The sequence below is a fragment of the Peromyscus californicus genome, unplaced genomic scaffold (genome assembly GCF_007827085.1).
Source record: "Peromyscus californicus insignis strain IS unplaced genomic scaffold, ASM782708v3 Scaffold_5__1_contigs__length_169319896, whole genome shotgun sequence".
NCBI lineage: Eukaryota > Metazoa > Chordata > Mammalia > Rodentia > Cricetidae > Peromyscus > Peromyscus californicus.
In genome coordinates, this window is record NW_026294573.1 from 159,300,327 (window position 1) to 159,324,673 (window position 24,347).

General features: G+C 39.4%; 1 long non-coding RNA gene across 2 annotated transcripts in view; it reads right to left on the reverse strand.

Annotated features, from left to right (window-relative positions):
• The window catches only part of LOC128097616 (uncharacterized), a 113,007-nt gene extending 90,743 nt beyond the window's left edge, over positions 1-22,264 (reverse strand). For both annotated transcript variants that reach the window (XR_008213917.1, XR_008213915.1), the window contains exon 1: positions 22,088-22,264. This is a non-coding gene — a long non-coding RNA (uncharacterized LOC128097616). The remainder of the gene's footprint in view (positions 1-22,087) is intronic.
• Positions 22,265-24,347: the final 2,083 nt, after the last annotated feature.

Sequence of the window (24,347 nt, forward strand, 5' to 3'; positions counted from 1 at the left end):
GTAAAATAAATGACCAAGTAAAAGTTGATGCCTGTGAAAACATGCAAATGGTATTGCAAGCAAAGAGATTCTTGTGAAAATTACTCTGAGCAGAATGGATTAAGTTAATACTTAATACCAACAACATGTTCAAAAGAGCCCCTTCTGGTTATAGTTTTGATAGTATTTCTCATTCACCCAGTCTGCAGCCACAAATCAGATTCAAGAACATGAACCCATAACAGCAGCTATTATGGGAATAGCCAAAGACAGAAAATCTGCCACTCCTGACCTCAAGAAACTTCTGGAACATGAATTGACCTTTCCTGTCCCCGGATGCTGTCTGCACTAGGTAGTTAACAAAGTTCCACACCCGAGGTGTCTTGACTATCAGGAATTAATTTACTCATAGTGTTGAGGGCAATAAATCCAAGGTCAAGGTGTCTGTGGACCACCTTCCTCCTGTGTGCTCTTTTCCTTGGCCTGTGGATGGCGATTTTCTCCCTGTGTCTTCACATGACCCTACTGTATGTGCCTGTGTTGTAATCTCCTCTACGATTCCTTTCAGAAGTTTTATACAACAGAGTCACTATGGTCAATAACAACATAGTGCAGCTGTCACCATAGCTAAAAGAGCATTCTGAATGTATCACCATAACAACGGAATGATGAAATGTTTGCAGTGATTGACATGCTGATTACACTGATTTGGCCATTATACAAGGTAAATGTTTATCCCAACATCACATTGTCCTCTATAACTTTGTACAGTTACATTAGTTTAAAAAATACATTAGTTTAAAAAATATGGATGAATAAATGAATGATTGATTGTTGAGTGTTGGACCTTTTACAGGACCATGTGCTTTATGGCTAAATGTTGTTTCTTTTACAAGACCGTGCACTTATGGCATCAAAGACTTGTTTGGTGCCTTAACTCTTGCCTAACACAGTGCCGGGAACCTAAAACCCTGCAGACACGTGTGTTGAATAAATGAATGCAATACAGATGCACATCTCTCTGGCTTGATTGTTGCTGTGGCCGCTGCTGCTGCTATTTCCTCTTTTCTCATTCTCACTGAAGAGCAGTGAGCTGAAGACACACTCTTGCAGACTAAGCTTGAACCTCAGCATCAGGCAAGCAGAGACGCAGGGTGAGCAGTCATTCAGAGTCACAGCTCTGTGGACAGGCAGAGGGGCAGGTGAGAATTTGATCACTGAACTGAAACTAGAGGGCAGAAGTAAAGGGAATTGTATTTTTCTTCTGACTTGTTTTTTGTAAGATGTGTCTATAGATAAGATAAATCACTGTGTGTCCTGCAGTCCAGAAACAGTGACTGCTGATGTTGTCACGAGCACACACATTCACTGTGCTGTGTGCACACACGTGAAAAAGTTGTAATAAAATCTAATACTTTGTTTGCTACCCTAAAACATTAATGAAAATGAAAAGAGTATCTAAAAACAGATGTTAAGTGTTTTACCACAAAGAAATGATAAATTTTTTGAATATGCTAATTACCATAATTTGGTCACATTTATACATATTCACCTACAAGGGGCAGAAAACAAGAAAAATAGTGATAAATCCATGATAGAAGCTCATTTCTTGTTCTTGCATAGAAGTCTGGGCAGGTGGCTCTGCACTTGCCGCATTCTCTAGTGTCGCCAGGCTCAGTCTATCCAGTTGCTATAGTGTAAGTGGCCTCCACACAATGGCCTAAAGGACAGAATCTACATTCAGTTTACCAGTGCATGGTTCTATGTAGCCATCATCGTATTACTCATAATGGCTGCAGAGGGTCTACTGGAGATGGAAAACTTGAAGCTGTCTGCCATTAATAACCATTAGGGTTTATTCTTAGTTTTTCCCTATCATCAACAATCCTAGTACCAGTAACTCTTGTCCTTGCATGATTGTTTCCTTGGGATGAATTCCTGAGAACAGCATCTCTAGCTTCAGCTTTCTTAACAAAACATCTCAAAGTTGTTCTGGAATTTGTTCCCCAGCAATCTGGAAACGGGGGGCAGTGGGGGGAAGGACATCAGATTCAGCTCCACACCACGTTGCACTCCCAGATGTCCACTTGCTCAGGCACCAGTCATATTGGATTGGACCCTCTTATGATAATCATGATAACCTCATGTAGCCATAATCATCTTTTTAAAGCCCTGTCTCCAATCAGGCATGGTAGCTGCATGCCTTTAATCCCACCATTTGGGAAACAGAGGTGCATGTATCTCTGTGAGTCTGTGGTCATCCTGGTCTACATAGTGAGTTCCTGGTTCAGGCTTCATAGTAAGATCCTGTCTCAGAAAGTAAGAACTGTCTCCAAACACAGTCACAGCTTGGAGTACTATGATTGGAGACCGCAACAAGGAAAGAGCACAACTCAGGTCCTGTTACCACCTGGTCCCCTACTCTACAATCCCACATTCCACTAGAAGACTCTCCATCTTCTACACTGCCCTCATTCCTGCCTCATCCCTACCACTATCTGAAAATAAGATAAAATACTAAGCCCTTAGAATACATTCCCCAAGGGTAAACTCCTGCCTAGAAAATAAATAGGTTGATAAACTATCCTATGAAAGCTTTTAGGGTCCACCAGCCAAAACAAAACAAAACCTTTAGCACTAGAGATTCAGAAAAACATGATAAATTCACTTTTAGTAGATGCTAGTTAAGTCACAAAAAAGATGTATGTACCAAGACCACACCTTTCCCCAAGTGCTTGTGTTCTTACTTTATAGTCAGTAAATACTGTGTCTCTTATCTACCAAACTTTTTGTAATTTGTGAAATTTTAAACAAATTACTTTACTTATTATAGCAAAGAATATAAGTCTTATATTTGATTATTATTGTATTCCAGGATCCAGAATCTACATAAACTTGCCATGCACTCATGCTCTTCTGATGGGAGAGGGGGTGATAGAGTCCTTTGGAAACTAATTTCCTACCATAAAAATTCAAAGCTTTGCAACTGTTGACTGTGACATTTAAGTCCAATGAAATTTTAACCCAAGGACATTTTTCTAAATATGGAAAGCTTTTTTCAAAGATATTTATTGCTGCAGAACAGGATAACCCTAAAGAGAGAGTTCATATGTGTTATAAGCAGGTCATAGCATGGATAGAATAACAGTAAATATAGTGATATAACACTGTGGAGCTGCACTCCCACCGCCGCTCACCCCCACCCCCACCCCGCTTGGACAGACCACTACCATTGAAGCAGAGTCACACAGCAGTGATGACACATAGGAAATCCTCAGAAAGTCATAATACTCATCCATCATGGAGGGAAAGGGGAGACCCATGAGGCTCAAAAGACCTTCAAGTGACCTGCCGTCAGTCCCCTTCCCTCCTGAGATTCAAGGAGTCAACATTTGGCTCAAAAAGACTTCTGGGTGGTTCAGCTTCCTGGGAGCTGCCTATGGTCCTGTAAGGGAACTCATTGACTCAATAAGCTAGACATGGTGTTTAGTGCCCTCTTCACCTGGAGTGAGTAAATATTTCTCTATCTCTTCCCAGGAAGAGTTACATAACATTTAATAATGGATCTTTCTTTACCAAATATTAAGTGTTTTACATTAACTGTTTTAGCCAACAGGATAGCATCATGAACTGAATATTACTAGCCCTATTTTACAAACAGGGAACTAAAGCTTTGTAAAGAAAGAAAAAGAGAAAGAAATGAACTGGTTAAGTTTAAGCTATTATTAAAAGTTGGAGTCAATGTAGAAACTGCAAAATTCAACTGCTGCCTATTGTGGCCATGTCCAACTTCTCAAGTCTACATCGTTTTGTCCCTTGTTCCTTCTCTCCCAAGAGCAAGAATCCAAGGTGTGTAAAGTGCATCTAGAATGTTCAGGAGGGTAAGACATAAGGAAAAGCTGACTAGTCTGCATCAGTAGTTCTCAGTAGTGAAGTCAAGAAGCCAAAAGAATGCTCAAGACTTTTTCTGTGATCCTGAAATATTTATTCTAATAAAATTCTAAAAATACTGTTTTATCACACTTGTTCATTTATGCATATAGCATTTACAAATGGAATGCAAAAGCCAAAAGAAGAATCTTGGTTCCTTTGAGTAAGCAAGACATAAGATTTACAAAAAAAAAAAAAATAAATGCTTGGCATGAAACCTGATTTACTGTAACAGCACTTTTTTTTGTTTGATTGCCAGCTCACAAATAATGTCACAGAGACCTATTATGTATTATGAATGCTTGGTCTTAGCTTAGACTTATTCCTAACTAATTCTTACAACTTAAATTAACCCGTATTTTTGAATCTATGTTCTGGCATGTGATTCATTACGTCAATACTGCCCATCCTGCTGCTTCCACATCTGGCTGGCAATTCTACTACCTTTCTTCTTCCTAGAGATCGCTCCCTGCTCAGAAGTCTCACCTATATCTCCTGCCTAGCTATTGGCCATTCTGCTTTTTATTATACCAATCACAGCAATCCATCTTCACACAGTATATTAATACACCACTACATTAATATACCACTACAATTCACAATAGTTTAAATGTTTTTATTTTGAATTTTAATATAGCAACATCAATGTGTAGATATAATTTAAGTAAGCCATAAGTCTCTGGTGTCCTTGGTTGTTTTTAAAAATGGAAAAGGATTCTGAGAACAAGAGGTTTATGTGTCATGCCTAAATAATGTCCAGTGACAATGGAGTATGTATCAGTAGCTACAGATAAGTAAAAAGAACATTCTGGAGAATAAAACATTTCTATCAGCTTCAGTGTGTTTATTCTACCTGCAGACACTTAGTCAGCCTGGATTCTGCTTTCAAGTTCTTGCTGCTGTCTCAAGATCTTAGAGTGCAGAACACTAAAGCTATATCCAATCCGAGCAATAAGGGACTAGCAATGCATGTCTTTGAATCTGCCACATGTCTGTTGAGCACTCACACATATCATGAATTTAATATAATCAGTAATCATCAGTGGGCACAATATAAACCAATTTTTCTTGTTCCATGGCAGCATCCTTTTCACTACAGTGACATTAAATAATGCTTTAAAACAACCTGTCCAAGAACACCCAAGCAGGAACACCACCATCCACTGTAACCCCCACCCAGATACACACACACAGTCCTTTCCAATAGAAGAAACTCATAAAGAGAAATCAGTTAGTCCTTTGCTCTCTTTAGGAACAGTAATCCCTTGATTATAGCAATGAGGGAAAGCTCTTGCTTGGTTTCTAGTGATAATAACATCACTGGACGATTACACTAATATCCTCTGCCACTTTTTATTCTTCATGGTTTTCATTCTCTGTGTCACTTAATCCTCACGACAACCTGTGAGTAAAGTTTTACTGTCCCTTTTGTACAAATGAGAAACTAAGCTCAAAGTAACTGGTCCCTGTTCACACAGCTACTAGATCACAGCATTGATATTCACAGCCAGATTTCCCCAGGGGCAACGCCTTATATTCCCAGCTGTATCACCACTTCTTGTGTGGGTTTTGTCATTGTTAATTTTGCGAGCACTGTGTGTAATGGAATAGTCTGGTTGGTTGTTGATGACTTGCTTGCCTACTTTAAAGAGACGCTTAACTGTGAAACAGAGGCCAGGGAGACAGGCATGCTTTATTCCTGTTGGTCAGTAGCTGACTTTTCTTTTAAGGTAGTTTTAGTTCCTGCTGTGCTGTGGTTCTCTAAAAGTTTACATAACAGGTCACGAGACAAATAAAATGACTAGCAGCAGTAATGTTTTACCAGCTATTTCTCATTCAGTAAAAATAATGAATTGAATTGAGTCTCTCCTTTTAATGCTAACTCAGCCACCAGAGAGACCTCATGTGATCTGGAGCGAATGGGAAGAAATATGGATGGTGGCAAGGACAGTTAATTGAACATTTTATAGAACATCAAGAGAGTTCAGGGAAAGTGCGTTTCCCATTTTTTATCTTCCCATGTTTAATGAAAATCTGCCTATTATGACTGAATAGGAAACAGAAGAAATAAAATTATCATTTTTATTTCTACTCGGGAGCTCATCCGAGGTTAGAGCTTACAGGTCTAGAGGCAAGTCATGGAAAGTTGATTGGAGCAGGTAGAAAGGAACTAAGAGTCTGCTTCTTCCTGTTCTGCCCATTAAGACTTCCTTTACTCTGACTACAAAGGGTAATCTTTAAAATACAGCCAGAAATCGGCAAAGACTGTCAGAGTTCCTCTAAGTCCTGCTTTATGGACTCTGTCATTTTGTGAAGAACCCTATTCCATTCTTCCTGGTTACTTAGTGCCCCAAACAGACCTCCCCTGTCCCCGCCCCCCCCCAAAAAAAAATGTGCTTTATCGGCTTTAGTAAAATGTGATCCTAGGTGAGGCCACTTCTATTTCATTCGTTAGCAGCTGGCTTTTGAAGAGCAAGTCTCGCTGTAACTACTACCTTTTAACTTAATCACTGCATTTTTACGCCAAACCATCAGTGCATCAGTAGATGGGTATCTTATCACTGATTTCCTTTTCTGTGTACTCACTTGCTGATAAATATATAATTCCATGAAACCTTCCAGAGGACATTCTATTTACACTATTTTATAGCTTTACTGATGGTCCCATAAATGAGCATATTAACAAAGAATAAAAGAAGCACGAGGTCATGGGGTGAGAGTTTTAAAAGATGAAGGAAGCTTTCAAGAGATTTCACATTTAAAGCATTCAAATGAAACTCACCAGAAAACTTGAGTCCTAATCTAGTAATAAAAGTAAAAGAAAAAACAGGTGGAGCCTGTAACTGTTCTACTGTTTTCCAGATGTCAGGTCACACGATAAGAGAGGACAAATTTAAAATTATGGACATAGTAGCTTCACAGGGAAAGACCCTGGCAGCAAACTTGCATGAAATGCTTATCATGGAATTAACTTAGGAGAGGCTCAATTTAAACACTCACTGCAAGAAAAGAAAACATGGGTAGAAGAGTGGGGTTACAAACGAATTATTGGCACAAGCTGAATGACCATATTACTCCTGCAAAAACCAGGTTTCTACCACTTTAATATGATTTTATTCACAAAAGCTGAAAATACATTAGCAAGCATTTATCATGAGAAAATAATCAACATAAAGTATCACCATATTTCAATTTTCTAGTGTCCAGGTCTTTTATATTCAGAATGCCAGTGTCTACAGACTCTGCTGCTAGACGTGTTATTCAGATTAATTCAGACTAAATACCTGAGCATTGGGGTTATATTCTGCTTTAGAGAGTTTGCCTCCTGGGCTTCTTTTTAACATGTTGAAAATTCATGACCCTAGGTTCAGAAAAGAGTTGGGTGTTGTAGAGCAGTGAGGTCCAGGAAGGAGGTATTCTAGGACAGTGAAGTTCAAGATGGAGGTGTTATGGAAGAGTTGGGACTCTGAGAGCTGAGGAACAAAGATGAAATCTTAGACCAGGTTCAGGGCATGATGTTACAATTGTTCTTTCCCTTATACTGTGAAGGATGCTGTGGGGAGCTGTGGCTAAAAGTATTTGGCTTCCTATTATAATAAACCTTTAGCAATTCCATGCCTCTGTTATGTTTAATATTTGTTCATTAATCTAGTAAAAACTGGGGAAGATGATAGGAGCAGACCACTCCCTTTTATCTCCGCTGGCCCAGCTGTGCAATCAACAGTGACTGTTCTCGACAGAAAAGACTCTATCCAGGAACGCTGAGTAAGGAGCAACACAGAGCTTGAATGGGTCACAGCAGGGCTGTGCTGACTCAGTGTTTGTTTGTTGTTTGCTTTTAGTCAACTTGATATAAGGTAGGATCATCTGGGAGGAGAACATTTCTCAATAGAGAAAATGCCCATATCAGATAGACCTGTGGGAAAGTTTGGGGGTGATTTTCTTGATTAATAATTGATGTAGAACTACCAGCCCACTGTGGATGGTGCCACCACCAAGCAGATCCTGGATTGTGTGAAAAACCAGGCCAATAAGAGCAAGCCAAGGAGCAGCATTCCTCTGTGGTCTCTGCTTCGGTTTCTTGGCTTTCCTCAGTGATGGACTATGACAGGGACACATAAGCCAAACAAACTCTTTCCTTCCCAGCTTGCACAGCAGTAGAAATCCAACTACAACAAGGGCTTAGGACTCCAGACTAGAAGCCCCATGAGAAGGATAGGCTTGTCCTTGAAAGCACAATTCCTTGCTTCCATGTGTCCACAAAGGCCAAGTAACCTGGGGAAGTTTGGGGTGAATAGAAGAGGAAGGGGGAGAGATGGAAGGGGAAGCCTAGAGATGGAAATACAGGCTTTATCATATTTATTCATAAATATATTGACAGAATTATATTTTTATGTACTGGAGAATTGATGATTTTCTTTGCAGATACTTGGCAGGAGAATATTTTAAGTGTAATGAATGACTATAAAATTGAAATGCATCATTTTATAAACTAACTTAAAAATTAATAATAGATCCTACTTGCAAGATGTGCTGGGGCAATGGAGGCATAGAGTGGCCAGCCTATGACTGGTCTTATGTGAGTCCCATGTCGTGATAGGGAGCCCATGCCTTACACTGCCTAGATGACCAGGAATTGGAGGCTGGATTGCCCAGAGACCTATGATAAAAACATCAATAAAATGATTCCTAATGATATTGTGATATACTCATAGATTGGTGCCTAGCCCAATCCTCAGAGAGACTTCCACTTACAGCTGATGGTAACAGATGTAGAGACCCACAGCCAAACATTAGGTAGAAAGAGAGACCAAACTAGATAGATCCGGTCCCTCCCCTGGGAGCTCAGAGAACCCTGTGCAAGAGGGGAGGAAGATACCATGAGAACACGGCTCACAAAACCAACTAAGCAGCTCACAAGGGCTCACAGAGACTAAAGTGGCAAGTGTAGGGCTTGCACGGGTCTGCACTAGGTCCTCTGCATATATGTTATGGTTGTTAGCTTGGTGTTTTTGTGGGACTCCTAAGAGTGGGAGTGAGAGTCTCCATGACTCTTTCTCCTGCTCTTGAGACCCTTTTCCTCCTGCTGGATTATGATATCCAGCCTTAATATGAGGGTTTGTGCCTAGTCTTATTGTAACTTGTTAAGCTGTGTTGAGCTGATATCCCTAGGAGCCCTGTTCTTTTCTGGAAGGAAATAAAGGAGGAGTGGATCTAGGGGAGAGGGGAGATAAGGAAGGGACTGTGAGGGGTGGAGGGAAGGGAAACTGTGGTCAGGATGTATTGAAAACAGAAATAAATAAAGAAAAAAGAAAATCAGAGAAAAAAGCAAACAATAAAAAAAATCAAAGTAATAGTAATGGAGAACAAAATCTACTCTATTTTGTAGTGGGTAGCTATTTGAGCCATGCCCTGAAGCATCGCCCCTAGTGAACCAGCTGGAGCTGTTACATCTGCCTATGACCTTGAGATACCTGCCCCTGGAACATGGTCACTGGGGACCCTTAAGACCTGGGATGCATGTATGACCTCTCTCATGGCTACCTCGTGGTTTTGAATGCTGAGATCTTGGATCAAGCCATTCAGCATGAGACATAGCTCAGCTTTCCTGGACCCTACAATAAATCTCCTGTGTTTGTGAGTTTACCCCCAAATAAATTCCTTTGATCATTAAATAGACTCTGTGGATTAACCACATTATCTGGTACCCAACTCCGCCACATGGGAGCATGGGTTGGTCATTCCTGGCCTTTTACCCACCCAGATAGATTCCACAGATTCCATACAAACCCAGTGTGATCTGCTGATACCTTAAGAAAAGAAATAGGGGAATGGATAGGTATACTTAAGGTAGATTATTATATATACTAGTAAACTAATTTAGTAAATTATCAGCCTTAGATAATTTACAGTTATGAATTCTTGTACATTGATAGAAATGTAAACTATTTTATACTCCTATTTAAGATAATTTATATATTGATACAAACACAGAACTACATTTGTTGTAATATACATATATTTCTACTCATATTTGAAATATTTTGTATATTGATACAAATGTAAAATTATATTTGTCATACTGTATGTATGTTCTACCTCTGTTTAGGATATTTTATATATTGATACATATTTAGGATTGTTGTCATATTGCATATTGCACTATACATTTCTACCTCTGTTTAAGATAGTTTGTGTATTATCACAATTTTGAGGTCATTGTCCTTTTACTGTACATTTGTTTACAGACTGTTCACTCTGTTTATGTGAAGCCTTAGTCCTTAGGTTATCTAGGTAGATAAGACTTACAGATTTATAGTCACCTATGCTTGTCACCTCTATAGTTATGTTAGCTAGGTTCTCCAGACTTATAGAACTAGGTTCTCCAGACTTATAGAAACATATGTCAGATGGATAGATAGTCTTCAAACACTTCATAGACCTAGAGAATATGGCATTTAAATAACTTAGAATTCTGTTGAAGTGAGACACAATTGCTCCTGGAAGCACCCATCTGATCCCGAGAGAATGTTGGGCTTCTAAGACATTTCCTTTTGGAAGTTTGTCTTCTTGACACAAAATGGCCTGTTGCACGAAGAACTGCCCTTGTCTCGACTGCTGACAGTACAAATGCTCTTCTTTCTGGATGAGTGGGACACAAGAACTCTGCCAAGACAGGGTAAGATGGTCTTTCAGAATTCCTGCTGATGAAAATGGTCTGTCAGATATTCTAGGCCTATAGCCAAATTGCATGCCTCAAAGATCCTGAGACTTTAGGTGACTGTCCAGGCTGCCAGCTATCTCTGTCTATTCTCAAAAGATTTCCAAAAGTTGTTTGCATGCATTTCCCGTTTTCCCAGATATTATATTCCTTCTCAGTTCTTTGATGGGGTTGGAGACTAACAGTTACAGTTACAATCTTCTTGTATCTTAGATAGAACATACTAAGTACTAAATTTTGATTCTTCAGGATAGGACAGCTTTTGGAATAATCTCTCTAACACATCATTTGCTTATGTTCTAGACATCTCTGGATTTTAATATATGTCTTTTATTTGATGTTCTTGTTGATGACAGTTCTATTTATGTCATTACCCTTCATTTCTCCTGGATAATCATTCCTATTGTATATAGTTTTACATTAGGTTAGAACTTTCTTATTTAAACAAAAGGGGGAGATGTAGTGGGTAGCAGCTGTTTGAGCCATGCCCTAAAGCACCACCCCTAGTGAGGCAGCTGTAGCTGTTACACCTGCCTGTGACCTTGAGATACCTGCCCCTGGGGCGTGACCACCAGGGACCCTTAAGACCTGGGATGCATACACACCCTCTCTCTTGGCTACCTCGTGATTTTGGATGATGAGATCTTGGATCAAGCTGTTCAGTGTGGGACATAGCTCAGCTTTCCTGGACCCTATAATAAATCTCCTGTGGTTGTGAGTTTACCTCCAAATAAATTCCTTTGATCATTAAATAGACTCCACGGATTAACCACATTACTATTTCCCTTATCACAAAAGTAGATATGCATGATTGAGATGCACTCAAAGAGGAAAGAGCCATGGCTTGTAGAGCATATTGGTCCAGAAGTGGAGATATCTTAACTGTGTAATGGCTCAAGAAGTCTGTGGAGACATGCAAAATTACATGTTTCTCTCATTTTTTCTTTTCTTTCTTTAATAAGTTCTTAACATTATACATCATGTATTGTTTTAAGGTTTGAGTTCACACATACAATTTTACTTTTATAAATCAATTTAACTTCCTGGAGAAATTGTGTAAACTCCAATTTGTGTTTTCAAGATATAAGATCTAAGTTTATCTTATATTACTTTCACCCTCCTGTCAATAATTAAGTAGTAAAACACTGATTCTGCTATTTCTGGGTCATATTTCATTCCCTTCTAAGGTTAGTGACTTTATAAATCATTTTCAAATAGAAAGATTCAATGCTAGAAATAGTCAAGCTGAAAGCCTATGTGGCAAGTGGAGATGTTTAAGATGATGAAGAAGTTCAGTCATTACCTGACTCCACCAACATGGCTCCTTCAGAAGAATACAGTAGCAAACATGATAATAATTTTAGCCCAATTACAATTTGCAAATTATCAGTAAGTAAATTTAAGCTCATTCAAATATCCTTAGGTGTTCTCTAGGGCATTATTTTTATTACCAAGCAATTATTACCTCCTTTCACAAGAAAGCTCTACTACCTCATAGCAGCTCTTTAAAATCCAATACCAATGAAATGCTGACTACTGAGTAGATGAGTGAAGAGCCAGGAATTAAAAAGTGTAAGTTGGAATAATCTAATAAAAAATTGAATCGAGTAAATCATTAAAATAGCTTAATTTCCTTCCAAGTCAACTTCTCTAATGAAAAGCCTATGTAGTAGGAGAAAGTGGGTGAAGAGCTCTGTTGAACAATGAGTAGTTCTATAGGTCATGATAATTGTGTCTAGGAACAATGTCTACTAAAACGTGCACATTTTAAAGTGATTAATGATTACAATTGTTGAACAAGTTATCAATATATCTGAATCCATTTATGAGAAAGGATTCTATTGGCTAGGAAAGTCAATGAGTGAATAGGTAAATGTGAATAGAGACAAACTTTGCCATGTACAACCACAGGAAAGTTAGCTTCTATCCAATTAACTATATACACTGCAGCAGTGAGCTGAGAGCCTGAGAACCAGGCATCATGAACTCAAATGATTTGCTTCTAGGTCATTTCAGTGTGTTTGGTAAAGCATTAGAGATGGTAAATGTGGCAAGAAAAAAAAGAACCATTTTAAATACACTACAACTGCTCATCTATAAAACATAATCTCATGAATGGTGACTATGAAGGATGGTTCTACTACAGAGATTTTCCTTATGGCTTCAGAAGTCAGTGATGAGAGGCTTATAATTCATTGCTCAAATACATTATTCTTTTTGTGAAGGAAACAAAAAAAGTGACAAGGTACTTGCTTCATTTATATCCTTGATAATAGAGTAATTCATAAAGTTAGTGTATCAAGCAGACATTCATTTGAGGATGAATGCTTAACTATAGCTTTGCAAAATTATGAATATGTTTAATGTAAAACTCATGACACAGTGACAATGAAGTGTAGGAGTTTGACAAAGAAAGTCAGTTGTAGACATTACTAATTGTTCGGATGATATTAATGCTAAAATTAAGAATTGCATTCCTGGGGAAATGTCCATTGACAATAACTTTCTGGAAACAGTAAAAGAGCCAGAGCTGAGGTAAACCTTCAGTTCACACATGAGAAGGTGATTTTCTGTCTCAACAAGGTGAGAAGAATGTAGAAACCTCCATCAGCATTAGCTTAATTCTTTTCACTGTATCACTTTGTGGCAGAATTCTAGGCAGCTCTCTCCTGTGACTGAAAGCTAACCCGTGTTAGTATCTATATGTGTGCTGCTATGGGAGCCTGGGTTAATAGAAAAATAAATTGTCTCACTGCTGAATTGAAGGCATGGATTCACCTCTTGGGATTCAGACTAATAATCACAAGTAATATACTACAGTCAACTATCAGGGCCAGGTAAAATGTTATTTATTTTAAAGGAAAATAATAAACTATTGTTTTACATTAAGATATATATGAACATATACTAGGTGAAGCGAAACACAGAGGCTTATTGCAGAAGAAAATACATTCAGTTACAAGTAGCTCCTTTCCTCTTCCTCTCTCAGTGCTGGCTTGAACCTGGGCAGGTCTTGTGCATGCTGTAAGAAAGTGCTATTGTGGAATATTGCACTGACATTCAATTATTCAGGCAAGCCTGTGGACTCGACCTTTTACACATTTGATGATTAAATATAGGGAATGATAACCAAAAAGCTGTGTTTTGTGACCTTGTCACCTGTGGGAAGCAAGCGCAGTGGGGAATGGTGCCTGTGTAGTATGGTGTATCCTACTAACTTCAAAAGAAGGGACACGCCCCGTAAAGACGGGCAAGCCATTCCACACAGGAGCAGTGCATGGAAGAAGGGTGTGGATAAAGACACAGAGTGACATCCTAAGAGCAGCCAAATAAAGAGACCAAGTTTTACCGAGTGCGTGATGAACCACTTCACCGGAGGCACCAAAGACACATGATACATCTAGAGTATAGACCGGGACAGGGACAACATGCAGACAACCTACTTGTCTTCTGCAGACTTTGACTTCACATTGTATCAGGTAGAGTCAGTGGAGAAGTTTTATTAGGGAACCTAGAAATCATTGTGTTTTTAAAAAGATATCCCAATTTAGTTTTCTCCAAGGGAGTTTCACTGGGGAAACAAACTACCTTTAAGTATAGGCTGCATGACCAGCAGCAGATGGTCAACAGAAAACGAACTCAACAGCACCTTTGGAGGATTTTTTGTCTCATGATGTTGTCAGGGCTTTTTTTATATTTTATCTTATTTTTATTTTATATTGCTTTATTAATATGTCTCTTTTTCCCTCTCTTTTTACAGATCCTTTGCATACACAGTATGGCTTCTTAAGTGTGCAAACGCGTGTGTCTCTTGTTCATTCCTAACCCTCCGTCCTTCTCTTGGGCTCTCTTTCTTCTGTTTGCTTGTTCTGTCCTCTTCCAGTGTGCTACTTTTTTCTTCATCTTACTGTATTGTATTCGTTTGTTGTTATCTCTTAGAACCCTGTTTATTTTCTAATGAAAGACAGAAAGGGTTGACTCCAGATGGGAGGGGAGCTGGAGAAAGACCAGGGGGAATAGAGGAAGGGAAACCACAATAAGGATATATTGTATGAGAAAAATATTTTTCAATAAAAGAAAAAAATAAAAGAGGATGATGGAGGGAATGGAGGGAGGGAGAAAGGAAGGAAGGAAGGAAGAGATTCCCCTAGAAGCAGTCTGGAACCTGGTCTGACATGGACTCCGACAAGAAAAACTGCAAACCCTGAAGAAACAAACAAAGAAGCTATGTGAAAGTTATGAACAGTAACCAATATCAACGATATCACTAAAATCCAGAGCCCAAAAGAAGATGAAAACTAACTGAATGCCAGAATACACTAGGATGCAAGCAAGAAAACAGAACAGAACAAAACAAAATTGCCCTGCTTTTGCTTAAAAAAAAAAAAGACAACTAACTCATCATTTACTTAGGGAAGTTACAAAAATAACTAGCTTGAGAAATAAAAGTAGAAGTGAGTTTGAAACAAAAGAAAGATTAATAGAATAAAATTAAGAAAGATAGGAGTATATAGGCAAATAAAACAAAATGTGAAAAAATGTCAGATAGCAACGTAAGGAAAAGACCCACCATTCTGTTAAATGCAAAACTGTATGTTAAAATATTTGAACAAGGGGGAGGCTTATCAGGTTAACAGCTCAACCATAAGAACATGGGTTCAAATACGGGCACCCAGCACTGGGCGGGGCCACAGGCACTTGTAACCCCCAGCACTGAGGATGGGAGCCTGCAGGAGGATCGCTGGGGCTCAGGATAGGTTCAGTAAGAAACGCTGGTCCCAGGGAAGGTGGAAAACGATAGGTCAGGAGTGAATGGCCATAATGAAAATGTTATTTTTTAACTATTTTGCTAAACGGAGATATTCAGAAATAGAAAGTGCTCTGCCTGTAACTTTTAAATAAATAAAGACAGCTGAGAGCCAACCTTAAAACAAAGTGACAAGTCCCACCTCCCCAGTGCCACACTCGCTGTATCCTCACCCCATTCCCAAATACAAATGAAACCGCAAGCTAATGGGAATTGAAGTTGACATTAAAAGATTACATTTGCAGACAAATCCCCAAACACCACCTATTTACACACTTCAAGTAGTATGAAAAGTTTATTTTGGTTTCTTATTATTCAATTAGTATACAAGGATCAAACTGTGCAGCAACCTGCCCTGATTCAAATGGAGTCATCACAGGCTCTGTGGCAGGCTTTCTTTCGTATGACTTCAGTGAAATAAATGAAAGAAAAGAAAGTGTATTAAAGCTTGCATGCATGCCACATATTAGGCATATGGTTTCTACCTAAATGAGAATAACACATAGACTAAAATAGTTTGTCATCTGTTCCAACACTGGACTCTTTCTTGCCTATGGTCTCTTTAGAAGTCTCCAGCCTCTGAAAAGACAGTCCCCCTACACCAAAGAGAAAAAAACCCTAACTGCTCAAGCTTACAGCGAGTTGCGTTTGCTGGGCATCTGTTGAAGTCCCCTGTCCCTAACACGCCACCAGTCTCCGGTTAGACCTGTGCATCACAGAGTGCCGCAGTGATAGAACCTTCCATAACGAATGTGTCGGTGCCAACCTCTATCTGCAGCCACAGCCACTTTCAGCATTCGGTTTTTATTTAAAAGGCTTAATTGGAAGTTTTTATTACTCCCAATTAGGCTTTTTAATTAAAAGGAAAAGTTGAGAGAGGCTGCAGGCAAATACTGCTGCAACCCATATCAGCATAAAATCAAAGGAAATAAAAACAAAATTACGCTACTGTAAAACAGCAGTGGCAGACATAGCCTTCACTAACATTTACCTCTGGTCATATTTAATGTTACGGTAGCACATTGACAGTGACAAAGTGGACATGATTGAAAAAAAAAAACAGACTATATCTAGTGTAATAAAAAAATTCATCACAGTGATGCTTTTAAAAAAACACATTAGCATTCAAGACAAAACCCCTACCAAAACGCACAGTTGACGACACAAGTAGTTAGGAACTCTTAATTCACCTACACAGCATGTACTCCACACACTGATGCAAGCCTCTTTAACAAGCAGAATGCCATGCATAAACAATCTAGGCAAGTGTTTATTGTTACAAGATGATTGGCTTTTTAATTCCTTGAAGGGATATTTTTTCAGACATAAAGCCTTAACTTGACATCATTGTCAAGTTTTTTTTTTTTTTACTGCAGATGGATTTTTAATTCAAAATGAAATTAGAAGTTGCATTCACTTCAATTTTTGGCATTTTAAAATTTCCCTGTAATGTCTTCAGAGCAAAATAAAGATTATTATATAAAGGTAAACACATTATCCAAGTGAGGACCTATATAGACATTAGATCCACTTCAGAGATAATTTTATACCCGACCAACTTGGCTATTTACACTGAATCATATAAATCACATTAAAAGTCAGAAGAAATATAAAATGACTCACATATATGAACTATGATTTTTGAAGAAGCTATTTCAGCTCACAGTTCAGATTTTGAATAAATACAAATATCCATGCAGAAAGAATATATTTCGTTTTGATAACAAGACTGCAGAAATCTTTGTTCTCTATGTCCAGTCCTTGCAGGAACTTTCTATCTAGAAAGTTTAGAGCTTTCTATCTAGACTAAAAGAACCTGCCAGGGTAAGGCAGTCCTTCTGCCCTTTCTTAGAGAAGGGAATCTAGCATGGTCTCCTTCCCCAAGAGGTGCTTATCTGTATACAGGTGGGCCTGTGCTGGCTGGGAACATCCTAGTTCATTGGGATTACATTCCTCAACTCTTGCTCTCCATAGTTCTTCTATAGAACAGATTTCTTTGAGGCATCAATCATCTTCATTCCTTCTTGCTGTTCTCACCCTTTGCTGTCTAATGGTTTATTGTGATGGCTAGAGCAAGATATAAACTCCTAATCAAAGTCTGCTGAAACCCTGTCTGATCTGGTTTTCTAGTCCCAACATGGTCCCAAGTCTCCCCTTTGCTTCCCTTCCCCCAGCTCTAGGATATTTGCCGAATTCTGTAGATGTAACAACATACCCTTGCCTTCCTTGGCACATCAGCATAACTCTTATTCTTTGCCTAGTTCTCTACTTTTCCAGCACATTTTCCTTGTCTCTCAACTTCAACAATCTCAATGTAAATGTGGATTTTCCAGAGAAACCTTCTCTAACTATTTAATGAGCCTTCACAGTTCTATCCCATTCATTCATTTATATAATTCCTCACACTTACTAAAATTGTGGTTATAATACTTGCTTGACTATTGCTTTATTTTAATATCTTCAAAAGACAATGCCCCCTGAAAAGCATCAATCATGACCATCGTATTTATGAAGTGCCACCACCTACCTAAGACCTACCCTCATACTTGCCATAAAATAAGCATTCAATAAATATTTTACATGGAGACATGGAGAGAAATGAAGACAAAGTATTAAATAGCTTCAAGTTTCTAGTAACAAAATCATTTCATATAGTTTAAAATTATTATAATAAAGTAAGAGGGGATATTAAAAAGCAGTCTATCATGGTCAGCTAAGAACTAATTAATGCCTTCAGAACCAGAAATGCTTCTGTATAAACAAGAACTGATTGCCTCTATTTTCTTTGTTATGGGTTGTTGGGAGGTTGTTTTGCTGTTTACTTTCTGATCCTTTCCTCCACCCCCTCACTTTGCTTAAAATTCAGCACATGGTTTTACTCCAAACATTAGGTATAAATTGTTATATTTAAGATAAGCACACACGTTCCACAAGAGAGTAAAGCAGTACCTCATATGCCAAAACCAATTTCCCACCACTTTATATTATAAGACCAGAAACAGGGTACGAATTAAAAATTATATAAAGGGCAAATGTGGGAAGAAAGGAAATTGATGGAGAGGAGTGGGCTGGTTCAATTCAGTAATAATTAGGAGAAGCAATTGGGGTGAAGGTTTTAGGGGCATCGTTCCCACTAACTACCCTCATTTAGGAATGACTTAGCAGAAAGAAAAAGATAAGCTTCCTGGCACCACAACCTGTGTTTCCATCCCACAGACCGGGAGAGCAAAGGATTACTCCAGCCACATCTGAGCTCATGCAGTCTCATGAAGGAATGTTTGCCCAGAGTGAAGAAATGAGCCAGAACTAACTCTAAAGACCCAGGGGTGGATAGACTAATAGCCACCTTGAGACAATTGTGAAGCACCCTCACACCTCAGGAGAAGAAACAGGGGCTGGGGTACACAGCCAGACACACAGAGCACCCCTGTGATTCATTGCGTCAAAGCCACATGGCAGCATCTGTGCCCTTTGTTCCATTTAAAAAGAGTGGGACCAAATGAAAGAAGTGATTTGCCACGAGTAGGACAGTCCCGAGATCTACACAGACCGGTCTCTCCAAGGCCCAGTGAATTATTTTTAATTCAAATTGAAAGAACTTTTAGAACATTTACTTTTTACTTCTTCCTTTAAATTTTTCCTTTGGGTTTTGGTGTTTTGTTTTTTACTTTCTTGGTTTGTTTGATTGTTTTGGTGTGGGTTTGGATTTGCAAGAGATACATACATGGTGCCTATTTTAAAATACTTACAGAATTTTTCAGAGCCAAGCCTGAACATTATTGAGTGTTTAAAGGGTTCCCGGGGGTAAACCCACAGTTCAACAGCATAGGGCTTGCACAGCATGCACAGGCCTTGGGTTTCAGCATCATGGGAAAATAGGAATCTGGAATCTTTCTTCCATCCTACATTCTCAGCTAGAGTCAGAAGACAGTAATTTTTGGCCATTTCACAAGAAATAAACTGCATACAGATTAAGGTCTTCAGCTCCTGAGTGAGGCGAATCTGAGTTTTAATCTTAGCTCTATTAATTGGCGGCTTTATGAACAAGACCGTTACTACGTTCATTTTACATTGTCGTAACAGGTTACCTGACCTGAGGTGACTGAGACACACTTAGTATCTCACAGTTCTAGAAATCAGAAGCCTGATGTGGGTCTCTTTCTGCAAAACTAAGGTACTTCTAGGCCCTGTTATTTTCTGAAGACTAAAATCAAAGTCATGCTCATCAGGCCCAACTTCCTCACCTGCCTAACAGGAGAAATGAGAGTTTCTGCACTGTGTGGTTGGGAGAACAAAATGTGAGCATACACAAGCACACTTACCTTGGCATCTGCATGTGCTGATGTACCTATCATGTCACGGCCATGAGTGATCACCTGTCTGTTGTTCTCATTCACGTCTAGCAAAATCCACCCTTTGCTTCCACAATAACTGAGGCTGTTTTCAACTTCCAGCCTGCCCCTGTCATCCTTATAATCCCCTGTAAATGGAAGTCAAAATTATCTCTTCTGCAAGTTAATCTTGAACCTCTGATAGTAATTTGTCCAGAAACCAAGAGAGGTGATACCAGGAATCGGAGCTTCATAAATGAAGACTTCAAAACGGCCTCTCCCTAATGAGCCCAACCAAACTCCTCGCAAATGCCCTCTCTGCTCCTCCACTGCTGCTTTTCACTCTAAACAACGCTCATCTTGGAACTCCACATAAACACTATCTCCACTCGTGCCATGCCTGAAATGTCGAGGGAAGCAGATGGCGGGTCACCTGCTGCTTCAAGACATCCCACTGTCCCAGTGTAAGCAGACTGTGAGGGTTCATCTGGAGGATTACCTGCTAAATCACAAGTTTAAAGGAAACAATTTGGAGTTACCCAAGAGGAAACAACACTCTTGCTTATCTCCAGCCTTTCTGGACTGTATTAAATTTTCCATAACCAAAGTTACTGCAGGGCTGAGGACAAGAGCAATTTCTGCTCAAAGTTTTTTGATATTTGAAACTGCCTTTTAGAAGAAGGTTAGAGCCTCAAAGCAATTCCCCCTATCTTTTTGGCAAAAATCACTTCTTCCATTTGAGAAAATTGCTTCCCCATCTAATTGTTCTAGATTACAAGATAAAAGTCAGTACAAACTGCAATCATACAGTAAACTAGATAATGCCTTTTACTGCCGAGATTTTGGAAATACCATATTTGGTATCATCAAGCTGCCCACTGGGGATGTTTTAGCACCAATTTCTGATAGCTTTAAATCTCATAACACAAGTGATCAAGCTGCCAAAGGTAAAGAAACAGAAGATGGTACAAAGTCACTTTCATAACAATGTCTAAACAAAATATGTATTTGAACAGAGCAATCCCAGAGCCAACAGGAAATGAAGCAAACTGAGAAGTACCCTGCATCTTCCCAGTACTGGGCAGCCACCACTAGTTAATGGGCACTTGCAGTCAGAAAACAAACAGAATTTCATTGAATAGTCACCATTCACAAGTGGGAGGAGGAGGAAAAAGGAGAGAGAGGGAGGGGAAGAGAGAGAGGAGAGATGGAGGGAGAGAAAACATGCTTTGTTTGAAAAGGGCACCTCAATTCCCATCCTTGCCCATCAAGTGAAGGGGAAAATATACGAGGATATCAACTGTGAAATGTCAGCGTACTAAGTAGGGTACACAGCACGTGTTTCTTGATATGAAGTGGAAAGCTCTCGGTGAATGCTATTTGAAAGTCCATCTGCCACAGAGCAGTGCTATACACACCTACAGCGTCTGGTGTCCTCTGAAGCTGCTTGGCCGGCATAGACGGAGTGCTGAACACTATCTTAAAACATCCCCATCACTACCCACAGCTGTTCTGGGGAGTGCCACAGAAAGTTGGATGTGCTAAAGAAAGAGCCTTGGGAAATGAGAACTAGCTTCTCAATTCTAAGAAGAAAAGAGAAAGAACTGCAGTGAAAACCGCGGCTGCCTTATCCCAGGAGACAAGTGTTCGTGAATGAGTATTATAAGATTGTTTACTAAGGCTACACATGAGTGTGAGATAAATTTTCAAAAGGATCTACATCTTTTGTTGTTGAAATCAAAGGGAGGAAAGAGAGTGGTCCAGGGTGGTGGTGCTGGAGGCAGATAATAAAAGCTCAAAATTGAAATGGTGATAAACTCCGTAAAGTCCTGCAGATTGGATGAATATTTAATAAAGCTGCATTTCACGTTCTACTAAGGAGCACATAGCATCTTAAGGAATAATTTTAACAGCCCTCATCTCTTCGCTTCAAAAGAGAGAAAAAGAGGCTGTCATTTCCATGCATGAATCTGAATTCATGAATGGTCATTGTCACTACATTTTAACGTGTGTCTCATACCAAAGACCCCCCCAAATCACCTCCCAGATCTGACAAGCTGACAGCAAATGATAAGCAGGATCATTTCACACGCAACGCTATTGCAGCCCTTCGGAGGAGAAAGTCGAGTGGCGCGCCACACTATAAGAGGCAACGTGTAACCAAACTGCCCAGAGTATGAAGCAAACACCGAGAGATTAATAATGTGTGAAATTTAGTCAAAACCCTGCTGCCCAGAGCAGGTATTTCAGCATCCTTACAATGCTAGAATGCCTGGAAACTTTTAAAGACAAGATATCGCCATTTGAAAGAGAGCCTACCTTTTAAAGATGGTTTTGATATACAGCTCCACAGCTTCAAAAGTAAATGGGCAGCCAAGCACAACAAGGGCTCTCGGGAAGGCACACTTGATCACCACCTCGGCAAAGTGCAAGAATGGGCGAAAGATAACACGGCTTCATTTTAACATTCTCTCAGAAAAAGAACAAAAGAGCAAAAGTAGGTCCTCTCCTAACAACAGTGAGTGCATTTTGCATTGATTGGTAGTTTTGCAGATGTCTCTGATCTCCCTTATTAGGCCAGCAACGGTTTGGAGTACAGTGAAGAGGCTGGGGCGTGATTTGAGATGATGTGTATGTATATATTACATTTAATTTTATATATATATATATATATATATATATATTAAATCTACCAAGTTAATAAAATCTAGGACTTTGTTTTCTTTTAATCATCCAGATAATTCGTCAAAAATATTGCCCTTCCCAAACCTTTCTAGATAAATGTTATTGGATAAATGGTGATTTATCTGCTACATGTGCCTTCTGTGCCATCCGTCTCAAATTAACCTGGAATGTTGCCCTATTTTATGTTATTGTATGTTATTTCAACAACACAAAGTGACAGTAGGAAGACACCGGGAGGCAGAACGGCCTCTTTGTTGTCCTTCCCCTTCCCCTCACCCAGCTAATAGAAAGAACATGAAAAGCAGAAAGCAAAAACCTGGCTGACTTGAGCTTTTAATTACTTAATCTCCTAGGCAGGTGAGTCAGCGCTGTTAAGTGCTGCTCCGGTTTCAAATAATCAGCGAAAATGAATGCCTGGGGTGGGATTAACTATTGCCTCATTAACATTCTTCACTACTGCCATAGTGTGAAGAGAAAGAAAATGGAAAGAGGAAAGAAAACAAAATGTACACAATTCTTCTCGATTCTTGCCACTGACAACATCCCCCAGACGTTATTTTACTGTGCACAGGGTGATGGTAACATCCTTGCCAAACTGTCAACGTGTATATTTTATTTACCTGGCACAACTTTAACTCTCTAGGGAGAGACTCTCATGATTACTGGGCACCAGAAACACCTGGGGAACTTAGGAAAAGCCATGTTCTCCAATGCAAAAAAAATAAATAAATAAATAAAAAATGCTGATGTAGCTTCATCTGGGATCCAGAAATTTCCCTTCAAGCAAGAATGGCACACAGGTATGAGGTCAATGGATAGACGTGAAGAGACACCATGAGAGAGGCTGTACCTTCCATTCTCTTCAACACATCCAAGGAAAGCAAGGTCTCCTGCATATACCCTAGGCTCCAGGAAAGCAGAAATTTAACTAGAATTTGACCTCACTGATCACTTTAAGTCACTAGTGACCTTCTGGTGACAGATTCCCACTGTCTTCAAAGCAATCCTTTCACCTTTGAATGGACTCTCCCTTCCTTCTGTGTCTGCAGGGTGGGTGGCCTGTAACCGCTGAAGCCATGCTCTGCCACGCCTACTTTGCTTTATCCACTCCACATAGCAACAATGGGAACACAGTGTTGATGGAACCTCCTGAAGATCGATGGGAGAATAAGCCACAAAAGCACTCTGGAAGTCAGGTTCTTAGAGCAGATGGCAGTGGCGACTGACGCTATTTGAGACTTTAGAAAAGCCACGTATGTTTGTAAGAGGCATAGACAATGAGAATAGAGGCAGGAAACACCAAAGGAACTGTTTTCCTTTCCTGAAGATATTGGGTACACAGACACATGCTCACAGACATGTATAAGCATATGCTCACACCCAAATCAAACAACTTGGAAGTCAAACAATGAAAGATAAAGTACTTTCCCAGAACAGAATAGAAAGTCCGTTCTCCTTCTGTTTTCCTAAAACAGATATTTCAACAGCTTTTATACATCATTTCCACACTGCCTACCCTCACCACCATAGATGCATATATCTTCCTATTTCATAAGTGGGTAAGAATGCAGCTTAGCATCAAGAGACAAGATACAGGAGTCTGTGTACATACTCTGCCCTCTCATATTCTCCCCTCCACCTTGAATCACTACCTTGGGTTATTAGCTTAGTGGCTGCCTTATGACTTTCAATTATATTGTTAAGCTTGTAGTTTTAAAGATGCTATAAAAATAAAAAATGAATGCACTTATTCTTCAAAAAGATAATATATGAAAACCGTTCTCTTGAGCACTACCTTATGCATTAGTAACTGCCCTAAGGGAAAGCTATAAAAATCACTCTCTTGTCCAGGCAACAGCACTGTTGACATGTATGCAAGAACTGTCACAAAGTT